The 25,929-nt window shown below is 33.6% G+C and overlaps 1 long non-coding RNA gene across 1 annotated transcript in view; it reads right to left on the reverse strand.

Moving 5' to 3' along the window:
* The window catches only part of LOC120598105 (uncharacterized), a 73,897-nt gene that overhangs the window by 4,923 nt on the left and 43,045 nt on the right, over nt 1–25,929 (reverse strand). Inside the window, exons 4-5 of the long non-coding RNA XR_005651504.1 lie at nt 12,975–13,049; nt 8,541–8,570 (exon numbers count right to left, since the gene is read on the reverse strand). This is a non-coding gene — a long non-coding RNA (uncharacterized LOC120598105). The remainder of the gene's footprint in view (nt 1–8,540; nt 8,571–12,974; nt 13,050–25,929) is intronic.

Consider the following 25,929-nt stretch of genomic DNA (forward strand, 5'->3'; position numbering starts at 1 on the left):
CCAATAAGAACTGAACTAGCATAGTTCACAAATTGGGAAAGTAAATGTGAGCTGCTAAGAGTGTAGGAGCCCATCAATGTGAGGATATAAGAAGAGTTTGTATTATCTTGCTGACTTTTGCTCCATGGGCCCCACTTGTTGAGAGTCTTGAGCAAACATAAATGTCCTTAATGATTTGTGTGGGAGTAGCGGCAGGGGATAACAGCAGCCACCATGGGTAGTAAAAATATCTAATGGGACCCTTCCACCCATTCATTATCTCTATGGAACAAATGATTTAATTTGAATGGGAAGGGGAACAAAATCTGTCACTTTTAGTCCATTAATAAAAATCCACTGCAGCTAAGGGAAGGAAAGAGAAACAAATCTTTACCTCCAGAAGAGGAACAGAAATCCATCCTAGACCCAGAACTATAGCCAGGGTAGGAATATGAGCACTAAGAAGACCAGGGCACTGATGCTCAGGGACATTGTGTCTACTTATATTCTAGGCTTATTCAGAATAATAAAGAATGCAACTTTCCACCACCATTACCAACAGAAAAATAATTAAGTGAGTAGTGTACCAGGAGCATGGACATGACCCTCCCAGATGTGCAGCACAAAGGAATAACCTAAAGCTGAGGGTGGAGTAAGCTCTGAGAGAAACTCTCTGGCATTTCAGCCTTCATCCTAACAATAGAGTATCACTAGAGGTATTTGGTGTTTATGGTACATTGAAGATAACCAAGGAAACAACAAACCTCCAGTCCAGCTCGACTCCAGACTAGAGTAAGTTAAACACTGACTCTAATGTCCTGAAGGAAGAAAGGTGTATCCATTTCCAGGATAAGGACTATTTAGCTCAAGCTCTACTGTCTTCTACAAGATGGTTGCCACCAACAAATAATTACTAGGCATGTGAAAAGGCAAGACAAAACAACATTTCCCAAGAGACAAAAGAATCAACCAGATTCAGATATAACATCAATATTGAAACTATAAGACAGAAAATTTAAAATAACTATGATTAATATGTTTAAGGTCCTAATAGACAAAAAATAGACAATATACAAGATAAAGAAAGCTTTTAAATATATGTCAAGGCAGAGAAAAAAGAATATTACCTAAAAAAGGAAAAAAATCAACCTGGTCTCAAACTTCACATTAACATTTAAAAATAGCAAAATGAACTGATGTCTGTCAAATCCTGAGGGCAAAACTGCGACCCATTATACTCACACAAGATAAAATTCAGTTATAAATTCCTAGAAATTATTACTAAACATTAAAAAATTTCAGAAATATGTTATCCACAGCACTTTTATGGGGGAAAAAATAACAAAATCCAGACAATTTAAATTTGAACTAATATGCACACCTGAGAAAGAGATACTATTTTAAAAGAAATAGTAATGAACAGTGAATTTGTTGTCTAAAAATATAGCCATGTATTCATTCAACTCAGTACATACTATAGAGATAAATAAAATTCAACTGAGTAAATATTGAATACCTACTATGTTCCAGGCACTACTCTAGGTGATGGAGTGGTGAAAAAAACAATATCTTTGTGTGCGTAAAGCTGACCCACTTAGACATAAAATGACCAAACAACCAAAGGAAATATGGATATAAAACTAAATATTTATTTTATAATTCTAGAAAATTCAAAACCAAACAAGTGCCAAGATATATATGGGTAGAAAGTTGAGAAGATGTGTGCAAAAGAGGTAAATTCTTTTCTTTCACAGCAAGACTTGAACTATTTAAAATTGTAAACATTGTTTAAAAAAATGACTTCAGAGTCTTAATTATTTGTATGACTTTTTTTTCTTAGAAGACATTTTTAAAGAAAATCTTTTGTTTAAGACAGATTTATCTGAGGTTCAACAATTTATTTAATTTACTTTCAGTTTTTCTCCCTTGAATTCAAGTAAAGTAAAATTAATGTTCTTTTATTTTTTAACACATTGATAGTACAATTCAATATTTGTAAAATTATTTTTCTGTTATTTATTTGGATTATGTCTGGACTAATGTTCACCTAGAGTAAAGAGGATTATTTCTAAATAGTGAAATTGGCTTTTTTTTCCTAATGTTATTTTGTACTTTTCTGCACTGCTTAAATTCTCTACAGTGAGCATAAATTATTTTTACCAAAAACAATAAAGGGTTTTTTGGTTTGTTTGTTTGTTTTTTTCCCCAAAGTGGTAAGTTGTTACTGAGTGGTGGGAATTTAAATGATGGTTTTCTCCTTTGTATTTTCCTGTATTTTTAATTTTGAAAAAATGATTAAAATGAAACAATTAACAATATAAAATGCCGAGTAATGTTAAATGTGACAATGATCAAGAAAAAGAGTAACTGGCAGGCTGGTAGAGAAATAAGGCCTGAGGAAGGCAATCGGATACCTACTTCAAGCATCCCATGAAAGGTCAGGTAAGTGCCTTCACTCTATCCTTTTTCAACACTGGGCGAGGTTGTAGTCAGAGACCTTTGAGTGATTTTTTTGTTCAATTCTCAGTGGTGATGGACAGAAAATTCATATAGGGGACAAGGGCTGCCAAGTCTATCTGTCTGGCTGCTTCAAGATGTACACATGTTCAGTATTAGTGCCTGTCACACAAATGGTCTGTATTGTCTCAATTTCAATAATAGGATCCAATTCTGAACCAGTGAAGCAGACAAATACATAAGCTGCTTTTTTAATTTTTTTAAATCCAAGTAAAGGGAAACAAATCACTTCTTTTGAAAAACTATTATTCAAAATAACTGAAATATACTGGGCAAGCACTTCTGCTCATATCTCTCTCTCTCAAGATATATTAATGGCTACATGGTACCTTTCCTAAGAAATGGTTAATATGAAACAGGGAATGAGTCCAGGTTCCCTTTCAATGTGTTTGTCAACTGATAGCACAAATCCTCTTGAAACCTGCAGTTCATCCTGCTCATTATCTAAAGTGGAACAAAAACTGACATTAGTGTTCTGAAGTGGGGCTAGGGTGCGAGTGGTGTGAGCGTAGAGAGAAGAAAAGAGAAGCTTTATTATGTGGAACATTTAGTGCAGGCCAGACAATGTCTGAAGTAAAGTTTTTAGTCAAAAATAGATTGAATAGTCATAGTCGAAAATAGATTGAATATTTTCATAACATAAAATTTCTAGGTGAGATATAGATTTAAAAGAGCTGTCTTTCTTATCTTCATAATGTATCCTATGTTCTGAATATATCTGCTGTCATATTGTCTTTACATAAATAGCAGCCCTTCAAATTCTCTGGCCATAAGATTTCTTTTAAAATGATAGTGAAAATCATCAATTAGCAATGAAAACAAAGTGAAAGCCATTCTTCATCCAGCGGGGATGCCTTTTAATGCCTTCTTGTCAGACCCCTATGGCTCATGCACTCTGTCAGTTACTTTAGGTCTCAGACATGGAATGGTTCTTTCAAAAGGTCATCCCTACATGGCATTTCCTCCATTTATTTTTAGATGTTCCAATCCTAAAAGTTTAACCACCTAGCAGCCTGAGCTTGACAATATATTTTAGTGCTGCTGAAACTAGGGTTGGACTAAGCATATATCTTCATGGGTATTTTCCACATGACATCTCTGCAGCTCAACAATCACCTCAAAAATCACCTGCCTTCCAGGCACTGAGGTTTGCATGACATTATGAAAATTAGAGTACTACATGATTTGATTTGTAATCAATGTCCAAAGTATTATCCAATATAAACATAATGCATTTCAACCAAAAAGGAGTCAACAACAATAGCTCCCCAGACATTAGCACATGTATAGCCCCAGAGCACTGCAGGTGCAATGTAGACAACTTTCCCACTTGAGATAAATCACAGTCTAGGAGACATACACCTGCCAGAAAGTCACCTTTCAAATTATTGTTTGCCATTTCCCTTGTGGAGAAGGTGAAATATACTTCAAAGCTTTAAATACATTCTAAGGATTTGGGGACATGTTACTACTTAGAATCTGTTTGAAGACATGAGAATTGGGAGGCTTAAGTCTGTAAATTCACCCAGGATTTGAGATGAGAGGTAAGGCAAGCTTAAGAAATCTGCAATCAATGGTGATTCAAACGTTAGTGAAATGGTCAGCTATCCTCTCTGTTATAAACTGAGGCAGTAAAAAGATTCTCTGCCTATAGTGATTTTATCAAGTCTGTACAAGGCCTAACTGCTCTGTCATTATTACACCTTGTAAGCATCTCAGGATGTGTTCACATGATGTGTGTGTATGTAAGTTCATGCACGTGTGTGTGTCCAAATTAGGAAGGGACTGGAAATTGATATACTAAAGACTATATATAATTAAATTCAATAGATGTTTACATGCTAATATGCCCGCATGTGTATTCCATACAAGGTACCATGTTTCATGCTAGAGGAAGTGAGGTACAGTGATATTTATAAGAGATTTTAACAACCTTAAAATTTAATAAAATACAAATTTCAGTAAGAAGAATATAAAATAAGTGCTTAAATTTGTATTCAATAAGCACAACTTCTTGGTTTATGCTTCAGATCTATGAGTACATGAAAGAAAAAGTGAAGAAAAGGAAGTACAAGAGAAAGAATGAGAAAGGCAGAAAGTGGAGAAAAGATACACATAGAGAGAGATTAACCCAGAAGACAAAAGAAAACATCTAAGAAAGAAATAATACATGAGGAAGTCAGATAGAGAGAAGGGATGGAAATGAAAAGGACAGAAGAGGCAGAAAACAAGAGGAAAAGCCAGAATGATGAGGAAGACAAAGAGGTAGAAGAACAGAGAGAGTACACAATAAAGAAAAAATTTTAAATACCTACAAAAAAGAAAAGAGAGATTAAACACAGAGACTGAGAGAGAGAGGAATAACTAAAAGCAGAGTAGGTTCTGAATTATTAGGAAGAGACAGACGGCTCGTATCCTACCCTGCAGCTCTTTGGCATGGTGTATTTAGAATACATCGTCATTTCCCTCTAAAGTCCTGACTGAGCACTGCTCAGAGCCTAGAAGCTCCCTTCTGAGCTTATAGTCACAATAGCCCAAGTGAAAAGAAAAGTTTTCTCTGAGTTTACCTATAGTGTAGCTGGAGAGATTATATTTTGGCAAGAACCCTCCATCAAAAGAAAAGAAAAAAAAAAGTGAGATCTCAATTCAGCTGAGATTTGCTACCTATAATTCAAGTAAGATCTTTAGAAGATTCTTTGAATATGCTCCTCTAATTTAGGGTTTCTAAACTGGAGCAGTATTTACATTTTGAACAGGATAATTCTTTGTTGTGGTAAAGCTTTTTGTTTGGATTTTAGCAGAATCAAGGCCCTCTACCTAGTAGATGCCAGTAGCACTCCCACCCTCCAGGAGTTACAATTAAAACTGTCTCCAGACATAGCCAATTGTGGGGGGAGGGAGGCATGAAATTACCCTGGTTGAGCACCATAGTTCCAGTGCATTAACATCAGTGAGGTTACAAAATAGCAGAGTATGAAATAGGTGTTTCCTGGATAAGGTATAACGCTGCACAGAAACTTGGGCCCAGTTTCTTCTCATTTATCTTTATAAAACCATGTTAGCTTAGTTCTATGTATCTCTTCTAGGATACCCTAGGACTTCTAGCTAGAGTTTAGGCAGAGTCCCCAGAGCACCCAAACTCAGCCAAGACAGTTGATTGGCTCAACTCTGGATTGAGGGTGTTGGCCAAGAATCAAATAGGCCAACATGAATAATGAATGACAAATGGTTTAGAGTCCCATTAACTATGGGACAGCAGGGGAGCGGGACTTTCTGGCACAGAATCCTCCATTAGAGTGCCATTTTCTTCTCTCACAGCTTCTATTTGAAAACCCCAAGAGAACAATAAAAACCTTGTTTTAGCAGGCACCTGGCTTTGCCTGGCTGCAATCAAGATGCACAATTTCTAAATTGACCCCTGAATATCAGCCACAGGCTACTGAAACACATGCCATGCAGGATGCAGGCTAGGTTCTGAGGATTTGAGCTGACTCCAAAAAGGAACTTCAACTCCCAGCAACACTTGAACTTTACCATGGCCATTTTCTTTAATTTTGCTATTTTAAATAGATGAGGCATATTCAGCAGGTCATTGTTACATTTTCTGTTTGTTAACTAACTTGCCTTGCTTATGTCAGCTTTATGTCAGCCTTTATCCCACGCTTTTTTTTTGTAGATAGATCTTTCATTTTAGTACAATATTTTTTAATATGGAGAAAATAAATCTTACTACCCAGATAAATCTCTTGATATTTGTTGAGGGAAGCATAAAGGTAGTAACATGTGGAAATGTTAGAAAGTACCAAAGAATACAGAATGAAAATTTCTCTCTTCTAGCACTCTCTCATCCTTCTTTTTAAGGGCAATTGTTTTTTATAGTTTCTAATGATTCTGGCCACAGAGAATTGTTATACCTAAATATATGTACATATTCAATTATAATTTTACATATGTATATTTTATATTAAGCACTGTCTTTTTTACTTTTATTAAAATCTATTTTAAAGATTATTCCATCTATTTATATAGTGATCTACAGTCTTTTCGAGGACTGTTTTGTGTGAAATCATAGATATATAACTTCTTCAATCTGTACCTTATTGAAAGAAACCTTACATTTGTTTTTTGTTGCTGTTGTTGATGCTGATGTTACACACACACACACACACACATACACAAATGAATATTTTTGGATTTAAATCTCACTGAATTTTTGCAAGTATATTCATAACAAACTTATTGAATAATGATTTCAGAAGTATATCAACTCTAGACTTTTCTCCTAGAATCGTTTATTCTGAGAAAAGATGCCAAAAGATTTGTAGTCGAAAAGTACTTATTGAAAAGAATTATTTACATCAGTTTAGTTCCACAGAGATTTATACTCTGAAAATTTCATATCGTTGAATGTGAATTTACATGTTTAAGTTTTTGCTATAATCTGAACTTGTAGGGTGCAAATTTGTTTTCTGGTAGACAACTTGTAACAACTTTGTAATGCTTTTCTAAGAAACTTAATATATAATCATTATAAGCATCACTCAGACTAAAAATCAAAACATGTTTATTGTCTACATGGGTGTTTCCCTTTAATATTTTGATGGAATATTTAAATATATTATTAAATATACTTAACTCCACAGACATTGCTAGTGAGAATGTAAAATGTTGCAGCATCTTTGGAAACTATTTGGCAATTTCTCAAAATTTAAAAATAGAATTATCATATGACCTAGCAATTCTACTCCTAGGTACATACCCAAGATAATAGAAAACATGTCCATGCAAAAGCATGTACACATATGTTCATATTAGCATTACTCATAACAGCCAAGAAGTGAAAACAACCCAAATGTCCATCAACTGATGAAATGATAAACAAAGCTCAGTATATCCATACATGGAATATTATTCAGGCATATTAAGAAATAAAATGCTGATATAGGCTACAACATGGATGAATGTTAAAAACATTATTCTAAGTGAAAGAAGTCAGACACAAGGCCACATATTGTATGTTTCCATTTAAATGAAATGTCCAGAATAGGCTTTTCCATAGAAATAAAGTAGATTAGTTATTGCCATGGCCTAGATAGATCCAAGAATCGAGAGTGGCTGCTGATGGGTACAAGGCTTCTTCTGCAGGGGGTGAAAAAAAGTGTTCTGGAATTAGATAGTAATGATTACACAACTTTGAAAATCTACCAGAAACCATTTAGTTGTATACATTAAAAGAATAAAGTTGATGGCATATAAAATATACTTCAGTGAAGCTGTTATTAAAATGTATGTATATATACTTACATATAATTTCTATATAAATAAGCAAATATTTTTGCATGTAAATGTAAATAAGAGCAAGCTTTACAATCTTAATCTAGTTGGACCTAGACTGATTTAGAGAAAAAATGTGATGTTGGCCCTGGTTACAGTAGAGGCTGGCCTACATTCCAGGATTTCAGACATTATTTTTAGTATTTGAAGGGCATCTCTAGCTATATGTATGTGGTAATCATATTTCTTAACCAATGCTTGGGCACATGCAGCTTGTACACATTTGCTTATAATCAGACTTACAATCAGAACACTTGAGAGCAGGTCTGTTCTGGGAAGCTGAGAAGTGAAGTTTTGACACAGTTATGGAGATATTTCTGAAAGCTAGTCTCATACTGGAAGTTATTAATAGGAAATAACCCTTCAAATCAATATTAAATTACTTCTTATTAAATGTCTATTTGTAAATTCTAATTATCTCTTTCATTTAGAAAGGTCAATCGAGTTACAAAAATGTTAAAATAAAAGTTGCCCAAGTCACAGTAGTCAACCACAAAGAGGAGTTTAAACATCAAAGTTAAAGCATATACATCCCTGGTATGTTATTTTAGAAAGAACATTAAAGAAGATTTTTAAACTTTTATCGTGAGAGTCTTTGTTTGACAATCATCTGATTTACATAAAATCAAATTTGGAAACTGAAAAGAAAGGGATAATTATATGCAATTACTTTGCCTTGAAATGTGATTTCTATTACTAAATAGACTTACATTTCTTTTTTCTTCCCCAATTACCACCACCTGAAAAGAAAAAGAAAAGTCCACATTAACATTCTTGTGTAACCACATTTATCATTTGGGGATAAAGGAAGGATTCTCTTTCATGATTTGCTATTGGCTAATAATGAGATTTTATTCTGCATGTGGATAGAAAATAAAAACCAATTCATTTACTTTCCCAGGTATACACACTGATTTGTATAAGGGTGTGTCCTTATTAGACCAAGTACTTATTTCTAAAGATTTTACTCTTTCTGGTTACAGAATAAGCATCAGTGGAGTCTTGCCTTATATTTCAATAGTCTTGCATTTTTCCAGACCAGAAAAACTTTTCTGAATCATAGAAAAAAGAAATCCATGATATTCTTTATGAAAATTTGAAGAACAAGAAAACAATGACAAAAGCCTGAAAAAGTAAGTTGGGTGTTTTTACAATTAAAAACATTTTTTAATACATTAAAATGTAAGGTATCATCAACTAAAGATTATACATACATATATAATTTTAGAAGGCTTTCTTCCTTGCTCATTGGAACATTTTAAGAGCCTTTCATTTATTTTATTTTAATTAACTATAAACTATAATTATTATCTATTTTTTAGAATACCAAGGAGGAGAAAAAAATAGCATAGGTAATAGAGGCTCTGAAGGCTTGAGGTCCCTCAAGCGACCAAATCAAAGTTGTGATGGAACCAAGAAGCAGCAGCAAGAAAAAAATCTCCTGAGATCTAGATGAATAAGCCATACAACTACAAAGAAATCCAAGAAAGCATCCTGCAATGGCAGAAGGTAGGATGGGCGAAGAGGCGGGGCTGCCTGGTCCTGAGTGGCTGAGTGAGACGGAGGCAGCGGCAGAAGTCTCTTAAAGGGACCGCGTCTGCAAACAGATTTTCACGGTGACAGACCTGCTCGCTTTGAGCACCAGTTCCAATACAGCTGCGCACAGGGGGTACCAAGGACTTACAGGGAGACGTTGTCAGAGTGAGGGCCGAAGCGAGACTCTCTCGGTACAGAAATGCCCCTGGTATCCATTGTTGCCTGTTGAGTCCTCCCCCCACCAGTGCACAGACACAATGCTGCCATAGCTGTGACATCATCGAACTGGATAACAGAGATTGCTCCACCCAGAGGATTCCCTGAAACCCCGCCTACCCCAACTCGGGGCCCCCATCTGAGCCACATCCAGATATATCCTCAGCGAGTCAGGTGCTCCTCACTGAGATTTACACTGATGGAGGCAACTGGCCTCAGTTTCTGGTGTGGCCTTTTGAAGCAACTATAAGCACAGCATCTGTGAATTGCTTGCTGAATCCTAACAGGTGGACTCAGGAGGGAAGAGGCTTGAGCTAAATTTGGCCTGCTGCTGAACTCCTCTCAGGACTGTACCAGTGGACACCTACTTCACAAATCCACACAAATAAGACTGGGAGACTTAGGCGCTTTGCATAGTACACAGAAACAGACACAGAAAGGCAGCCAAAATGGAAAGACAAAGAAGCAGAAATCATATGAGAGAACAGAACAGAGATCCAGATATAATGGAGTCAAGTAATCTTACAGTTGTGGAGTTCAAAACATTGGTTATAAAGATGCTTAATGAACTTTTGAGAAGTATAGATAACTACAACAAAGAGATGAAAATGGAAATGGAAATTATAAAAGGGAACCAGTCTGAAATGGAGAACATATTATTTGAGATGAGAAGTATATTAAATGGAATAAACAAAGGAATAAATAAAGTGAATAAAGAAGAGGATCACATGCCCTATCTAGAGGACAGGAAAGCCAATCAGGACACTCAATCAGAATGGCAAGAAAAAAGATGCCAAGACTATAAAAATAATTTAAGGAGGATACGAGACACTATTAAGGCTCCAAATATTCATCTGATGGTGTAACAGAAGAAAATTAAGATGTTGAACAGCTGTTTGAAGAAATAATGATGAAACTTCCCTCACCTGGTGAAGGAAATGGACATAAAACTCCAGGAAGCTCAGAGAATTCCCAAAATCAGGGATTAAAATGCCAAAGATTAAATACAAAGAAAAAATATTAAAAGCAGCAAGAGAAAAACAGATAATTACTTATAAGGGAACATCCATAAGAATGGCAGCTGATTTCTCATAAGAAACTATGCAATACAGAAGGGCTTGGCAAAAAATATTTGACAGGATGAAGAACCAAGATATATACCAAAAATAATTTATCCAGCAAAGCTATCATTTAGAGTTGAAGGGCAGATAAAGAGCTTCCCAGACAAAAATAAGCTAAAGGAATTAATCACAACCAAGCCAGTATTATAGGAAATATTGGAGGGACTTCTTTAAGAAGAAAAAACATGGATCAAAAACAGGAATAAAGAGTGGTAATAACTACATTCCTATCAATAAGCACCTTAAATGGAAAAGAATTAAGTGTTCCAACCCAAAGATAGAGTGGCTGAAAGGATAAGAAAGCAAGACCCCTACATATGAAAAGGAAGGGTATGGAAAAAGATATTGTTTTGATGGACCTAAAAGGTATTTAAGTCAGACAGAAAAAGATAAACACTATATGATTTCACTTATATGCAGAATCTAAGGATAAAAAGAACAAACCAATCAAAAACAGACTCATAAATATAGTGGACAATTTGGTGACAGACAGAGGGGAGGAGGTGTTTGGGGTTCTAGAGGAATGAGGTGAAGGGTTAAAGACAAACAAATTAGTAGATGATGGATGGTCACAGGGATGGGGAGCAATTAGAGAATGCAATTAGAATGAATACGCTGGCTAGGTGGAGGGTCAGGGGAGGGAGGGAACAATTGGGGAGATCGTTTTACTAATTATATAGATGTATAACCAATGTACTGTATACTTGAAACTAATTAAAATTTAGAACATAAATAAATAAAATAAATCAATTGCAAAACATAGAGAATACTAGATTTAAAAATTAGGTACATATATACATATCATATACACATATACACATACACATACACGTACAATGCATATATAGCTGTGAGCTGACTTTATTTACCAGGGGGAAAAAATACAGAGCATGCCCAACATTCTAGACTATGTTTTTAAAAGTTTATTTCACTATCATAAACCAATATAATTCACGTATCATGCCCTATAATTTATATGAAAATTAAAATTATAATGTCCATCTACATTTCAATGGATTGAATTAATAATCTTTACTTTTTAGAAAATAAAAACTACGCTTACATGGAGTTCACTGAATTCAAAAATTTATTTTCACCTTTTAAATTTTAATTACTACCAACATTGTAATGTTTAAAATTCAAAGAGTGAACTTGAAGTCCATAAAAAAGCCAGGAAAGTAACACTTAAACATTATTTAAAACATTATTTAAAACACTTGGTCTGCTCACAGAAAAATCCACTACTCATAATTAACAAAACGAGATTGACAATAATAAGTCAATATCCCCATTCACAAGGAAGTAATGAAAAAGACAGAAAGAATAAATCATGAAAAAACAGTATTCGGCTCTTGAAGCTTTTTCTCATATTAAGTGAAACAAAGAATGTTTTTCCTAATCCTGGACATTGTGCATTTATAAGGATGAAACAATTCCCAAGAATAATCCTAGCCATGGAGGCAGATCCACAGAGAGAGGAAGAGAAATGAATTTTAAAGTTTTTACTTTCCACCTTCCTTGACTGTGAGACAGACTTTCTTTTGCAGTAAAAGTCTAAAAGATTTTATCTTGTCACCTTGTCACTTATTCCACAGCAGGACTTCCACTTGGCTAAAGTATAACCACTACCAAAATATCTGTAAGAAAGAATTTTTTCCCCATTTGCACTAGTGTCTAATTTATAAAGACATAAACATTCATATTATATCAACACGCATATGTGTGTATGTGTATATATACAGTAAGTTAAGTCAAAGTTTTTAGATTGAACAAATACATGCTAGGAAAATCAGAGGGGATCTTTCTGTTTGTTAGTATTATTACCAGTATAAAATTTTCCTACTAATTATTTTGTTTCTGTGAAGTCAGACAGAAGAAAGCAATATTAAAACTGAAATCTGAAGACAAAGTGACATAGCCTTGAAAATTAACACAAGCCTGTAGTTGCATGAACAGCATCACTAGAAAACAAATAGGAATAGAATTTTCATAAACTGTAAAATATACAAATACTATATCCTTTCCAGCTTCTTCACTGATACTAGTGTCATCATTGCTAAGACTCTGGGAAGTGTGGGGAACATCTGCTGAGAACAATCAGTTAAGGTTTATCAGCACCTACATAAATATTGAGAGAAAGTAATACTGCCAAAAATTTGTAAAGTACAGCATTTTACCAAGCAATTTTATCATTTGTTCTTTCTTTTCATTTTCGTACAGGATAGGTTATTATCCGCGTGGATAAAGAAATGGTGAGGCAATATGAATTACCTAAGGTCACATAACTAAAACAGTGGTTCCATTCATGATGTCAACCCAGGACTTTTCATTCCAAATGACTTGTTGCTAAGTGCATAGGAAAAAAAAATTACATTGTGTTTTAAACTTTAGTTTTTATCTTATATAAGTTATATACATACAACTACAATGACCATCTTATACGATTGGTTGTATAAGATGGATCACCAACTGATTAGATGTTACAAAGCAATTATTTGAACCAACTTTTAAATTTAGCTCCAACCCTGAAAATTATTTTACATCAATAAATATAGCCTGAATTCCCAGTAAATGTAACAAAAATCACCATCTCATAAACTTAAGCAAAAGAAGTTAGTTTTCCTTTTTGTTGGATGGAGAGTGATTGTTATTTTTTAATGAAGTCAAATTTCAGATAACCTTTAAAATAAGTGGATAATATCTACAAGAATAGAGAATTTGGAGTCATCCAAGATTTAAGGAAAAGTATACACTGTGATTCCAATTTGGCTGAGTTCATTTATTCTGGACCCTTGGTTTCATTTTTCAGTGAGACCATTTCTCCAATGTGAAATCCAAGCATACTGCACCCCCTATTATTATGAATAATAAATGAGAGTGGTGAAGCACTTAACTGAGTGCTGTGTAAGTAATGTTTTGTTTTAGTTTTTTTTTTTTTAAGAGGCATAAAATGTTCATAAGGGAATTGAAATATGATTTCCTTTTAACACCAGGTGGTGATTCCCATGTCAGTAGACTGAACGACCTGATTTTTAAAAAAATTGAATAAAATTTTGGTTTAGTTCAAGATAGGATATCACAATACTGAAAGCTCTAGAATATCACAACATGGTCAAAAATAACTAAAAGTCAGAAAATAAGCTACATTTGTCTATGAGGTCAAAAATAACCCCTTTAACAATATTAGGATAGGAACATGATGAGGTAAATCTCCAAGGCAATGAAGTTCTTTTTTTTAGAACACAGAAGAGAAACTGTCATTCGCACATTAAAAACTGAGAAATTCTTGACTTGAAAGAAAGAAAATCATAATTATTGTTAATATATAAAGCACTTAACCAAAAATTTGTTCATGAAATTGATTTCCTAGCATGCTTAGTTCAAGGCAACTTTGAGTTAATCAATATATGACAAATTCAAAGAATAAAAGTTAGAAATAAAGACATTTTTAAAAAGCATCTAATCCTTTATAGGTCAAAGGCACATTATAGAATCATGAATTGATTCTTAATGTTCATAATTAGTAACTTTTGTATATTATTTTAAAGGATCCGTGGCACTTGGTGAAATCTGTTGGAGAATCCACTAGAAATCCAGATTTTTATACTAATGCTGTGTTCTCTCCAATCTTCCTCCTTCACAGAATTAGTGAAGACTGGCTCAAAAAGGGCTTAAGGGAGGAGGGCAATGTCAGAGCTAAAATATTAATAAGGCATAAAGTGTTACCAACACATTTGGGTTTGGAATATTAAATAATTAAATAATAGTGTCCCAAAACACCATTGCTTGGGGATACTTAATGGTTTTACACAAGAAGTGTCAAAGTGCCATGTGAATGGAGAAACTGCTTTCATCTTAGACTGGTTGCTACCAAAATGACTTATAATTGTCTCACTCCACAGCTTATCCACATACACACAAACCATAGTCAAGCAGAAACTTTTTGATCTTAGAAAGGGAATGAAGCCACCCCAAAGCATTTAGATACAAAGCTCTCATATTTGAATGACAGAGTTATAGTGTCACACAGTTTTTGCTGAAGTTAACAATTAAAGACTAAAAATTATTGGTTTTAGTAATAAGGGCCCTAAGCTGTAAGAAGACACGTCACCACAGATAAGACATTATAAGAAAAAAATAATCTTGAAGAAAATTTAGACAAGATCAATGTAGTTAACTGTTCTACTAACAACACTGGTAAAGATATCACTTCCTTTGAGTGAAGGAATTAGGGACTGATATGAGAACTTACCTCGGATCCCTCAGAACACATTAAATATTATATTTTGTGTCATTTGTTACATAGGAATAGTACATTTTATAGTTTTCATTAAAGATTAATTTGTTTTCAGAAAATTCTTCTAGCAGCATTATTTAAGTCCAGATTTTAAAGAGTCCTTTAGGGTATTGCCATAATTAGATATGTTCCTTTGAGTGACCCATTCAGCTTACATTTACTTCATTTTTCTCAATATTTTCTTTATTAAATTTATTTAGATCATTTTTACATACATGTTTTTATGTTTAAGTATTTTAATGTGTTAAAACATAGATGTCAAAAGTTCATAGTATTAACAGAACAGCTTACAATAATTTACTGGAAAAATCGAAGGCATCCTAAAAGAATAATTTGCAACCTACATATCTACTTTCAAAAGCCTAGTTTACATTTCCTACTAAAGTATTCTTTCCAAACGTAATAATGCAAAGGACACTGTTGTGGGGGTGAGAGAGTGAGAAATAGTAGCAATAGGAGATAAACTGAAGGTTATATAGAAAAGAGGACTAACAAAAAACATTATCTGTAATGCTTTTACTTTACATTTTATGAAACACTCATTTTCTGTTCCCTATTCATGTTTTTTTTGTTGGTTTTGTTTTTTGTTTTTTGTTTTTAATAAAAGTAGTATCATTACTTGGATCTGGTCCATTTGAAACATCAAGTCCATACATATATTCTTTAGAATTTTGAATGCTTTCTATAATTTTCTATAAGCAGAATAAGAGTAATTTCTAAGTTTATAATAGGACTTCAGATAAAAATATAAATGGTAAGTTTCATTCATAAAGTTAGTAGTCTTTTAGTGCTAGAAGCATCATTTTTTCCTTTGTTGTAGAGTGATTGTTTTGTTCTTGTCCAATGTCATTTCCTACTACTTAAGTAATAGTATGTCTTTCAGATCTTCTCTTGGGGAAATTTATTTAATAAACTTTGAAAATATTCATCTACTCATCCCTAAAACATAGTAGTTTTGTGAGCATATTTTGCCAATAAGAATATTTCACCTTTCTTGACAAAGAAAGGTTTGGTAAATGATCTTAACCAGTCTCCTCAGGAGTTTTTGACCAGAGATGTAAGAGAGATACTCTTTTGCTTAAGCTACTTTGAGATGAGTTTCTATTGCTCACTAGCTAGGGCTTTGATTAATACTTCAGTAAAATCTTCCCTCTACATAAACCTAATACTTCTTTGAGTGTTGGATATAGAATTGAAAGTAAGTGAAGAGATTGTTTTGAATTATACATAAACTCTAGTGTATTCCATTTTCTTTTCCAAGAGTTGGCACATATTTGCAAGATGATTGGAGATAAAAGCACCATCTGTATTTATAAAATTTTTGCTTTATGTAGTAAGATTCAGCACTCTGAGCCACAAGCATAAAACAAAAAGAATATAAAATATTTACCTGAATGTATATGAAAATGAGACACATGAGTTGTGATAGATGGCTGAGACATGAGTGTTTCAAACCAAGAAGTTGAATTATCATAAATACTTTGGTGGAAGCACTGTTTTCTGTAAATCTATAAAACTGATCATTTGTTTGTCTCATTTTAAAATAATAATGAAGTTCTAAAAAATCAAAGTCATAAGAGTTTACAATGTAAATAGAATAATTATAACTAATGTCATTTAAAATAGCAATGAACAAATAGACTGCTCTGAATTCAACAAATTAACATAGGTAAAGAGATTCATGAACGTATATAGTCAAGAATAAAAAAACAAAAGTAATTTTTCAAATCTCAGGTAATTAATAACATGAACTATATATATTGATTTGGATATCTAACCAAAATTCAGCCCATTCTTTATCAACAGATTCAAAAGCATTTTTCATTTTTCATTTGGAGGAAGCAGTTAAATGCTGCCAGTTCAAGCAACTGAATAGATGAGATTCCTCAGGAAGAAATTATGGAGAGCTGCCACATTCTCAGAATTGATGCTTCAGAAATCAGTGAGCATAAATCAATTTGATTAAGAAATTCTGGCCACAAGCTCTTCCACTGTGACCCAATGGTGTTTTCAAGCACACAGTAGAAGTTTTCAGATTTAAAAAAGAACATATATTGTTTCAATTTCTGAAACATTTTGACCAAACAAGATAAATGGTTACTTGACAAAGATAATAAGGGTAATATTATCAAAACCAAAAAAGCATTCGAATATGTGTAAATATATAACATTCAAAGACTTTATGAAGCTTAATATTAATAGTCTCATCCAGTCTAATATGCTTGTGAGGAAGCTTCAATATAACTATGACCACCATTTCACCCAAGTGGAAAACAGTTCTTATACAGTGCATTTTGCATTAACCCTTTTGGGAAATCACAAATCACACTGATGTTCTGACCTAGGTAAAGGTAGAACAAAATGAGCATATGTAATTAAAAGTAACAATATTCTCTGCTCAGAATTCAGGTACAAAAAGCAACAGTTTCACTTAACAATTTGCTTTAAGAAATGTTACCTAGGAAAGCTTGGCTTCTAAAACAAAACATAAGAATTTATTTTAAGAAATATAAATTAAGCAGATATTCATGAGTCTTTCCATTATTAAAATATTTAATAAATTTCATTAATCTTGAGTATCCAAAAAAGTAAATCAGTTGTTCTCAGCTCTAGCTATATATTAAAATCATCTAGAGACTGTTATAAGATTATAGATTCTGAAAATTTACTACTATCTCTATCCTGTCGTTCTGCTATAATAGATATAGTGTGGGACACAGGCATTTGTATTTTTTTAAAGGTGCCAAGGTAACTTTAATATATAGCCAGGATTAAGAAACACTGATATAGATAGAAGCATATTAAGTTGGTACTCACAGATTTTACTGAGTGAAAAAATGAATTAATCAATATTCAATATGAATGAATAAATTAATAAAGAGGGCAATATTCTATCTTAGAATCATTCTCTTTCTAGCTACCTGGCTGCTAAAGATATATCACTTTACATATCTCTATTTAGGCTTAACCCTATTGACCGTTCGTAGTCCTTAATTATGCAGCATCATTTTTAACATGGTGAGGCAGTAATATCTTTAAGTGGTTCTTCTACCCACTTTGATTGTAATCCTTCACTGCCTACCAATGTTATCTCTTGAAATGATAACACAGTGGATACAATCTCTACATAACGACAAATATATTTAAAGTATTGAAACTACTGTCCTTTAAATACTTAAAAAAATAATTCTCTCTGCATAAAGAGACTAGGGTTTAGTAACTTCACTTTAAGAAATTAAAGAAATATAATTTTGATGGAAAGAGGTGCTTTAAAAAGAAAGACAAATATCTTTCCTTTTAAATTATGAGATTATTGAATATAGCAACCATAGCTTATTTGCATGTAGTAATAGACATTTAATAAATATTTACAAAAGTTAAGAAATAAAAGAACCAAATCATTCAGAAGAAAATCACCAGACTGAAACTAAATTGGAAACAATCATGTATGGAAATTAAAATGTGCAAAATTTTTATTTCCATTTTTAAAATATATCACGTATGTACATGTATATACTGATTTACATAAAACAATATTTTAGAAGAGAAAGTTATATTTAAAAGAACCATGATTAGCAAGAAATTTCATCATTAAGCTACAATATTGCCTTAGTACTTTATTTTTCTCTTTCTTAGATGGAATACAAGGCATTTCACTTTATTTTTCAGTCACCAAATATGATCTCATAGTTTATATTGATTCATCCACTTTACGTCCATCCATCTTACTTTTTCTATGGAAACATGGAATAATTTTTTGTCTTTTTTGTCAACTAAATATACAGAAGCTCCCTAATATTATAATACATGTTCGCCCCTCAACTGCAGCCATTTCAAAAATGTTAAAAGATCCATATATCCAGCTTCAAATCAATACTGCACCAACATGTTTCTGTAGCTACTAAATCTCCATTAAAAATGCATGTGCATAAGCAATGTATGTATGCATATCTATAAATACATATAGAAAGTATATCACTTTAGTTTGCAAACTTTGAGAAAAAAAAGAACAATGGTTCTTAGTGATGAAATAAAATAATAGGATTCTAGATGCAACTAGATGATGAACTTGCAGGATAATTTACTTTCTTTCATTTTTAAACTCTCAACATTTCTCTTTTTAAGGAAGTCCTGCAAATATAACTAGGAAAAAAAAGGAAGATTTAAATCCCCAAATTAAACTTTAAATCATTCTATGATTCTCTGCTAATATGAAATTATCTCCAATGATAACTTGATATGCAAATTCCCCAGAGCACCTTTTTTGTATGAAAATTATGTTAACTATATTAAAAAAAACAACAAGCCCTTCACATAACACATAAAAGCAGCCTTTCCTCTATTTTAATTTGTTTGAAAATATGTGTGTGTGTGTGTGTATAGTCAAAGCTTTTATTATTCTACTGCAGGAAAATGCAAACAGGGCTTACCCAAATCAAATTTATACAATCTTTAAAGTTTGTCTTATTTGCTTCAGTTTGCCCCAAGTATGGAAATCCCTTCACAAGCTCTATGTGCCTCACCTTTTCACTCTCTTTATTGAATAAATAAAAGATCTAGCATCCAATGACCTTTGGTTATTAGAACCTTTAGATTTTTAATAACTTGCATATTTTTAATAAACTCTTTTCAATTTTTAGAGGATAATCTAATGAGAAAATTTTTTGGAGAACAAGGGAACTCTGGAATACTACTGGATTAATATTCATGAGCACTGGTGATGGATGTTAACTAGACTTTTATGGTGATGATTTTGCAATATATACAAATATCAAATTTAATGTTATACACTTGAAACTAATATAATGTTATATGTAAATTATGTCTCAATAAAATAAAATAAAAATTTAATTTCTGATCATGAATAGAAGATTGATTATATTTTATATGGTCAAGAGTTTTAATCTGTGGTCTGTGGACCATTAAGTTTTACAAAAATAAAGTCTAGGACATCAGGGAATCTTTTGAACTTAAAATTTCCAGTGTATTTGTATACAACAGTGTCCTAAAATGTCTAATAGGGTATAGTTAAAGAAAATATCCATAGTTTTCAAGATATTTTCAAAATAGGCATTACTTCCCCAAATCGAATTACTGCTACTTTTTTTCTTGCAGACACATACACAATGTGTGTCAAAATTTGCTTAAAACTGAATCATACTTAAGGATCTTTCAAAACTATTTTTTTTTCCTAATTTACATACAGCAACATTTACTTTTTTCCCACAACTGGATCTTCCTCTGGACAAAGTAGTTAGTGAAAAGACAGTAAAAATAATTGGGATTCCCTTCACATACTTTACATTCCATACATGTCATTTCCAAATTCTTCTGGTCAGAGAGAAGAATTTTCTCCATGTTTTAAGCACCTGTGTAGCTGTCGCCGCCAGTACTACTGCCAATATTGCAGCTTCATAAAAAGGGAGGGTTTGCTTCAGGTCAGAGCTAAGAGAATAATAGGGGGAAAAAATGTGAGATTTATGCACACACGTGCAAGCATGCACATGCACACACACTTACACACACATGCACTTTCCATCCCACGGAGGCCCGCTTTCTGGTCCTCTAGCTTAAAAAACAAACAAACAAAAATTTCTGGAGCCTTTCTATCCATACACTCTGTAAAATTCCATGATTTAGACTGCCTAGAATATAAGCCAGGAGATGATGGAAAGATAAGAAGAGGAAGAAAGGGAGAGAGAGAGAGGGAGAGCAAGAGAGCGAGAGAGAGAGAGAGAAAGGAAGGAAGAAAGGAAGATAGGAAGGAAGAGAGAGATGAAAGAGGGAGAGAGAGAAAGATTATTATTGCTCCATATCTGCCACATACATTAACATATGCATATTCCGTTATTATTATTATTATTATTGCGTCGATGGTTATTATTCCGTTCAACATTATTAAGGTCTGTTCGTTCGCTGTTGTCATTATTATTATTATTATTGTCGACATATTATTATTATTATTATTATTGTCATATACATATTGTCGTCATCATTGCCGTCGTCATTTGTCATTGTCATCGTCATTTCATTGCGGTTGTCGTCAAGGTTGTCATCAGTCGTCAGTCGTCAGTCATTGTCGTCATTGCCTGTCGTCGTCATTGGTCAGTCGTCGTCATATTACGGTTGTCGGTCATTGGCTGCTGTCGCCCGTCATTATTAATAAGCTCGTCGTCATTATTAAGGTCAAGCTCTGTCATTATTATTGTCATTGCTTTATTGTCATTGTCATTGCCATTATCATTGCTCATTGCCGACATATTGCCATTGCCTCATATTACGTTTCCGTCATCGTCGTCACTGTCTTTCCGTTCGTCGTCGTTTGCCTGTCGTCATTGCCGTCGCTTTCTTCTGTTTGCTGTCATTACCGTTGCAGAAAGTTGTTGTTGTTGAAAGAAAGAAAGAAAGAAGAAAGAAAAGAAAGAAAAGAAAGAAAAAGAAAGAAAAGAAAAGAAAAGAAAGAAAAAGAAAGAAAAGAAAGAAAAGAAAAGAAAGAAAGAAAGAAAGAAAGAAAGAAAGAAAGAAAGGAAAGAAAGTTGTTGTTGTTAAGTTGTTAAGAAAGAAAGAAAGAAAGAAAGAAAGAAAAAGCAAGCAAGAAAGAAAAAGAAAGCAAGAAAGAAAGAAAAGGAGGGAGGGAAGGAGGAAGGAAGGAAGACAAACCATTATGTTGGTCATTTCAGAAGTTTTGATAATTCTGAATCTGACTGCTATTATTTATTTTCCCAAGTCATCAGAGAGTTGCTTAAAAAAAAAAATCTGTCCAGGAATTTAATTGTTATTAGTGAGAGAAACAGGGTTGAATGGGTTTATTCCTTCTTAGCTGAAACAACACTTCCATTTAAGATGACATTAGTATGGTTTACATTCTTTCTCCTCTTTTATTATTTAAGGTTTCAAACAACTAATTTCTTGCTTTATGGATTATTTTTATTAGTAATAAACCATATTTCATTATTTGACTTCCTAGTACACATCACACTGTCATTTCCATTTTTGATGATGAATCTCTCTTAAAAACAAATGATCCATCTTTGTTTTCCAAACCCATTTAGGAAAAGCTGAGTTATCAAAATTAAGCAATCCCTTCACTATAGAATTTTTTAGATCCTTTAATACGTTAATCTGAATTCTGAATTTCCAAAATGGCAAGACACTGCATTGCAGTTTTCAAACATATTTAACTTCTGAAACGTTTTTTTTTGTTTGTTTGTTTTTGTTTTTTTTTTTTTTATCCCACAGAACTAACATTCTTCAGAAAAGAATTCGGGAACTAATCTAACCACTAACACTAACTCTTTGGATCTTATATTACTCATGTTGTGCACTACAAGCTCTCTTCCTTCTATTCTTATTAAATGCTATTCTTGGACCACTGTAGGGTGTACCTTTTGTAGATTTAAAGCACTATTCCAGACCTCTACTAAAATGACTCTGCTTTTGACAACATTAAACATATGCTGTCACCTAACATTGCCAAATATTCTAAAGATGATTTCAAGAAAGAATGTATAGAAAGGCTTAATTTTAAACAGAGCCTGTGAATGCTGTAGCTAACTCAAATAGAGATAGGCACATTTACTAAGCATTATAGAAATAGTTAGCCTTAAAATTAAAGGAGAAAAGATTACAGCATATCATTGTTTATATCTTCTTGAGTAAAATAGTAATGCAAATTTAGGTGATTGATGAATACCAAGGTAGTACATGAGAAAATATTTGATGCTAATAAACTAAGTAATTATTAATATCATGTATAAAGAATTTCAGATACCAAACATTATGCCATTTATTTATAGTGGAAATCTATGGTTGCTTCCAGAGTATCTATTCTTCTTTTCCAGAGAATCCTTGATATAGGTTTGAGAAGTTCTGTGATTTCAAGGATAGGAAAAACATACCGAGATAAGCCAATGGTTATATTCCATATGCTTAGGCCTTAGATTATTTTAGAGGTGCCCATGTGACTTAAGATAGATCAGTCATATTGAATTTCAGAATTTTTTTTGGAATGCTTGAAGAAAAGTGATCTCTTTGTTCTAGACCATATATTATAGAAATGTGAGGCAATGGAACAAATATAGCTATTTTTCTTTCATAAGCGGGTAAAGCCAACACACAAAGAAAACCAGAACTTAGAAAAAAATATCACAGAGAAACATAGGCATCTATGATCAAATCATGCCTAAAATTTATACCACCTTTAGATTTTTTCAATAAAGCATGTTGTATTTATTATGTATTACTGTATGACAAATTGCCCTAATATTTAGTGACTTAAAGTGACAATAAATATCTGTTTCCTATGGACAGGAATTCATACAGGACACTCTGAGATGGCTTACTTCTGCTCTGTAATTAGAGGTCCTCAACTAAAATACTTGAAGGCTGTGAGTTGGAGTCATTTGAAACTCATTCATTCATATGTTTGGAAACTGATGCTGGCTGTCTGCTGGAGAACTGTTTGGGGCTGTTGGCTGAATCGCCTACACAAGCCTCTCCATGTGAGATGGCTCCCTCTTACAATGGTAGCTAGGTATACTGAAGGAAAGAAAAGCACAGAGACAGAGGAGAGAACAACAGACACACACACACACACACGCACACATGCATGCACACACACACAGAAGTTATGTTGCCTTTTATGATCTAACTTCAAAACTCAGGAAGGATTGCCTCTGCTTAGTTCTATTGTTGAGTCTCTTACAGATGTGTACCCTTTTTCAGGGAGAATTAACATAAACTTGTATCTCTCTATGGAAGTGTGTTAATATCAATTATAAAAACAGCATTACAAAAAAAAAGCATTTCCATATATCGATGGGGCCAACTTTGAAAAAAATAACTTACCACACAAGTCGTGAATATGCATGATTGTGTAAGTGAATTTCAGTTAAATTATTTTTTTCACACAACTTACATCACACATATATTACTTTGTTTAATGTGAAAAACATCTACAGAACAGAACTTTTAGCACCTGTATCAGTCAGTGTTCTCTAGAGAAACAGAACTAATGAGATGAGAAGATGGTAGGTAGAGAGACAGACAGAGATGATAGAAAGGTTTTAGGAAATTGGCTCATGTGACTGTGGGGTTGGCAAGTCCAACACTGGTAGAGTAGGGTGACAGGCTAGAAACAGGTTGTCTTTGGCTTAAAATCTACAGAGCAGTCCAGCAGCTTGGAGACTCAGGCAGGGTTTTTGTGTTACAATCTTAAGGCAGAATTCCTTCTTTTCTGGGAAACTTCGGTTTTTGCTTCAAGGTCTCAGCCGATTGAATGAGGCCCATCTACTTTCCTTAAAGTCAACTGATTATTATACATGTTAATCCCACCTATAAACTATCTTCACAGAAACATCTGGACTAGTGCTTAACTGAACAACTGGGTACCATAGCCTAGCCAAGTTGACAGATAAAATTTAAACATGACAGTCACCCCTTGTCAACCTGGCACCAAGACATATCTCCTTAAACCATATTTAATCTCTAAATAAAGGCAATATCAAAGTCATACTTTCTTCTCACAGGATACATCTATCCTGTGTACAATACTATCTTTTTCCTGGAAGAGGATACAAAGTCCTTGGGTAATTATCACTCTTCTCTTTGGTATCCTATAACTTAAATACTGCAACATAAAGCTAACACAGTTTAAGCTATGTGGTAAGAAGATAAAAGAGGGAAGAAAACAAATACTTTTGCTTAATAACATACATACAAACATATTCATAACAAAATAATATTGACAACAATTGCAGTTCTCATTTCTGCAACCGGTGGTCATAAGTGTTATTTATAACTATTTCTGCTATTTCATGTCCCTTTTCCCTAAGAAAGTACTTCAGCTGGTTGTGATTCTTAGCCTGGTGGGGTGACCCAAACCTTTATTCCTGAAGTGTCTGTGCCATTAGTGGCCCTGCTTGAATTGGGTTGTTGTAGTGTTCCTTTGACTTTAATCATAAGACCCGGCAGTACTAAGAAAAGCTCCTAAGGAATCCCTTGTATTCCAGACATACTCATCCTTCCCTACACTGTATAGTGACAGTCTGATTTGCTTTGGTAATCAGGATTAATTATCATAGCCCATACAGTAATTCTTTTCTTTCTTTGTTGATTCAGAGCCATGAGGAGCCCAAAGAGACCAGGAGGCAGTCTCAACCTCCCGTTCAGTAGGTTTGCTGTTATGTCTCCTGGTAGATGGACTTCTCTCTGAAACTAACACCTCTAGGCCAGCAGAGCATAAGGTCATGTGGACAGGAAAGAAATGTTTGCTGATGGATCATTAGGGTGAGTGGTACCTCTCTCACTTTCACCTCTTGATCCTAGAACCTGTGAACCCTGGCTATGGGAGAAGCAACAATGCTACATATCAAATGCTGATTTAGAGCAGAGACAGCTCCCATTTTGAAAACATCTCAATATTAGGAATCAGAACTTTTTCCAGGGTTCTTCAGCTAATAAATAGGAGAGACAGGGTTTGAAGTCAAGCTCTCTGACATCAAGATATGTTCCATAATAATTTAACGTGGTTTATTGAGTTTGCGAGTCTTGAAAAGGCTTTCAGCATTGTGACTACATCCGGATTTAACTCTGCTTACTCAATGGACTTCTTGACAGTTTGGGAAGTTTTTCCTTTACCTCTTTAGATCCACCTTCCATCCTTCTTTACCCCACTCCATACTCTGTACTCTAAACACTGACTTTAGGGGCTGCATCAAATAGGCTTACCCTCTGGCTTCTGGTTGCATATGGCCAGACGGATGTGGAAAGGTGGGAGAAACCAAAAGCCAGGCTATTTATTTTTCTTCAGTTCTTTTACTGATGCTCTGCAATGTGTCGCTATTTTCTTTGACATTTCCTGGGTTATAGCTCTCACTGAGTCCTAGTAACTCTTTCTTTACTTTTCCCTTTACCTCAACTTCTAAAGTT

Source organism: Pteropus medius, unplaced genomic scaffold (assembly GCF_902729225.1).
Source record: "Pteropus medius unplaced genomic scaffold, Ma_sr-lr_union100, whole genome shotgun sequence".
Lineage (NCBI taxonomy): Eukaryota > Metazoa > Chordata > Mammalia > Chiroptera > Pteropodidae > Pteropus > Pteropus medius.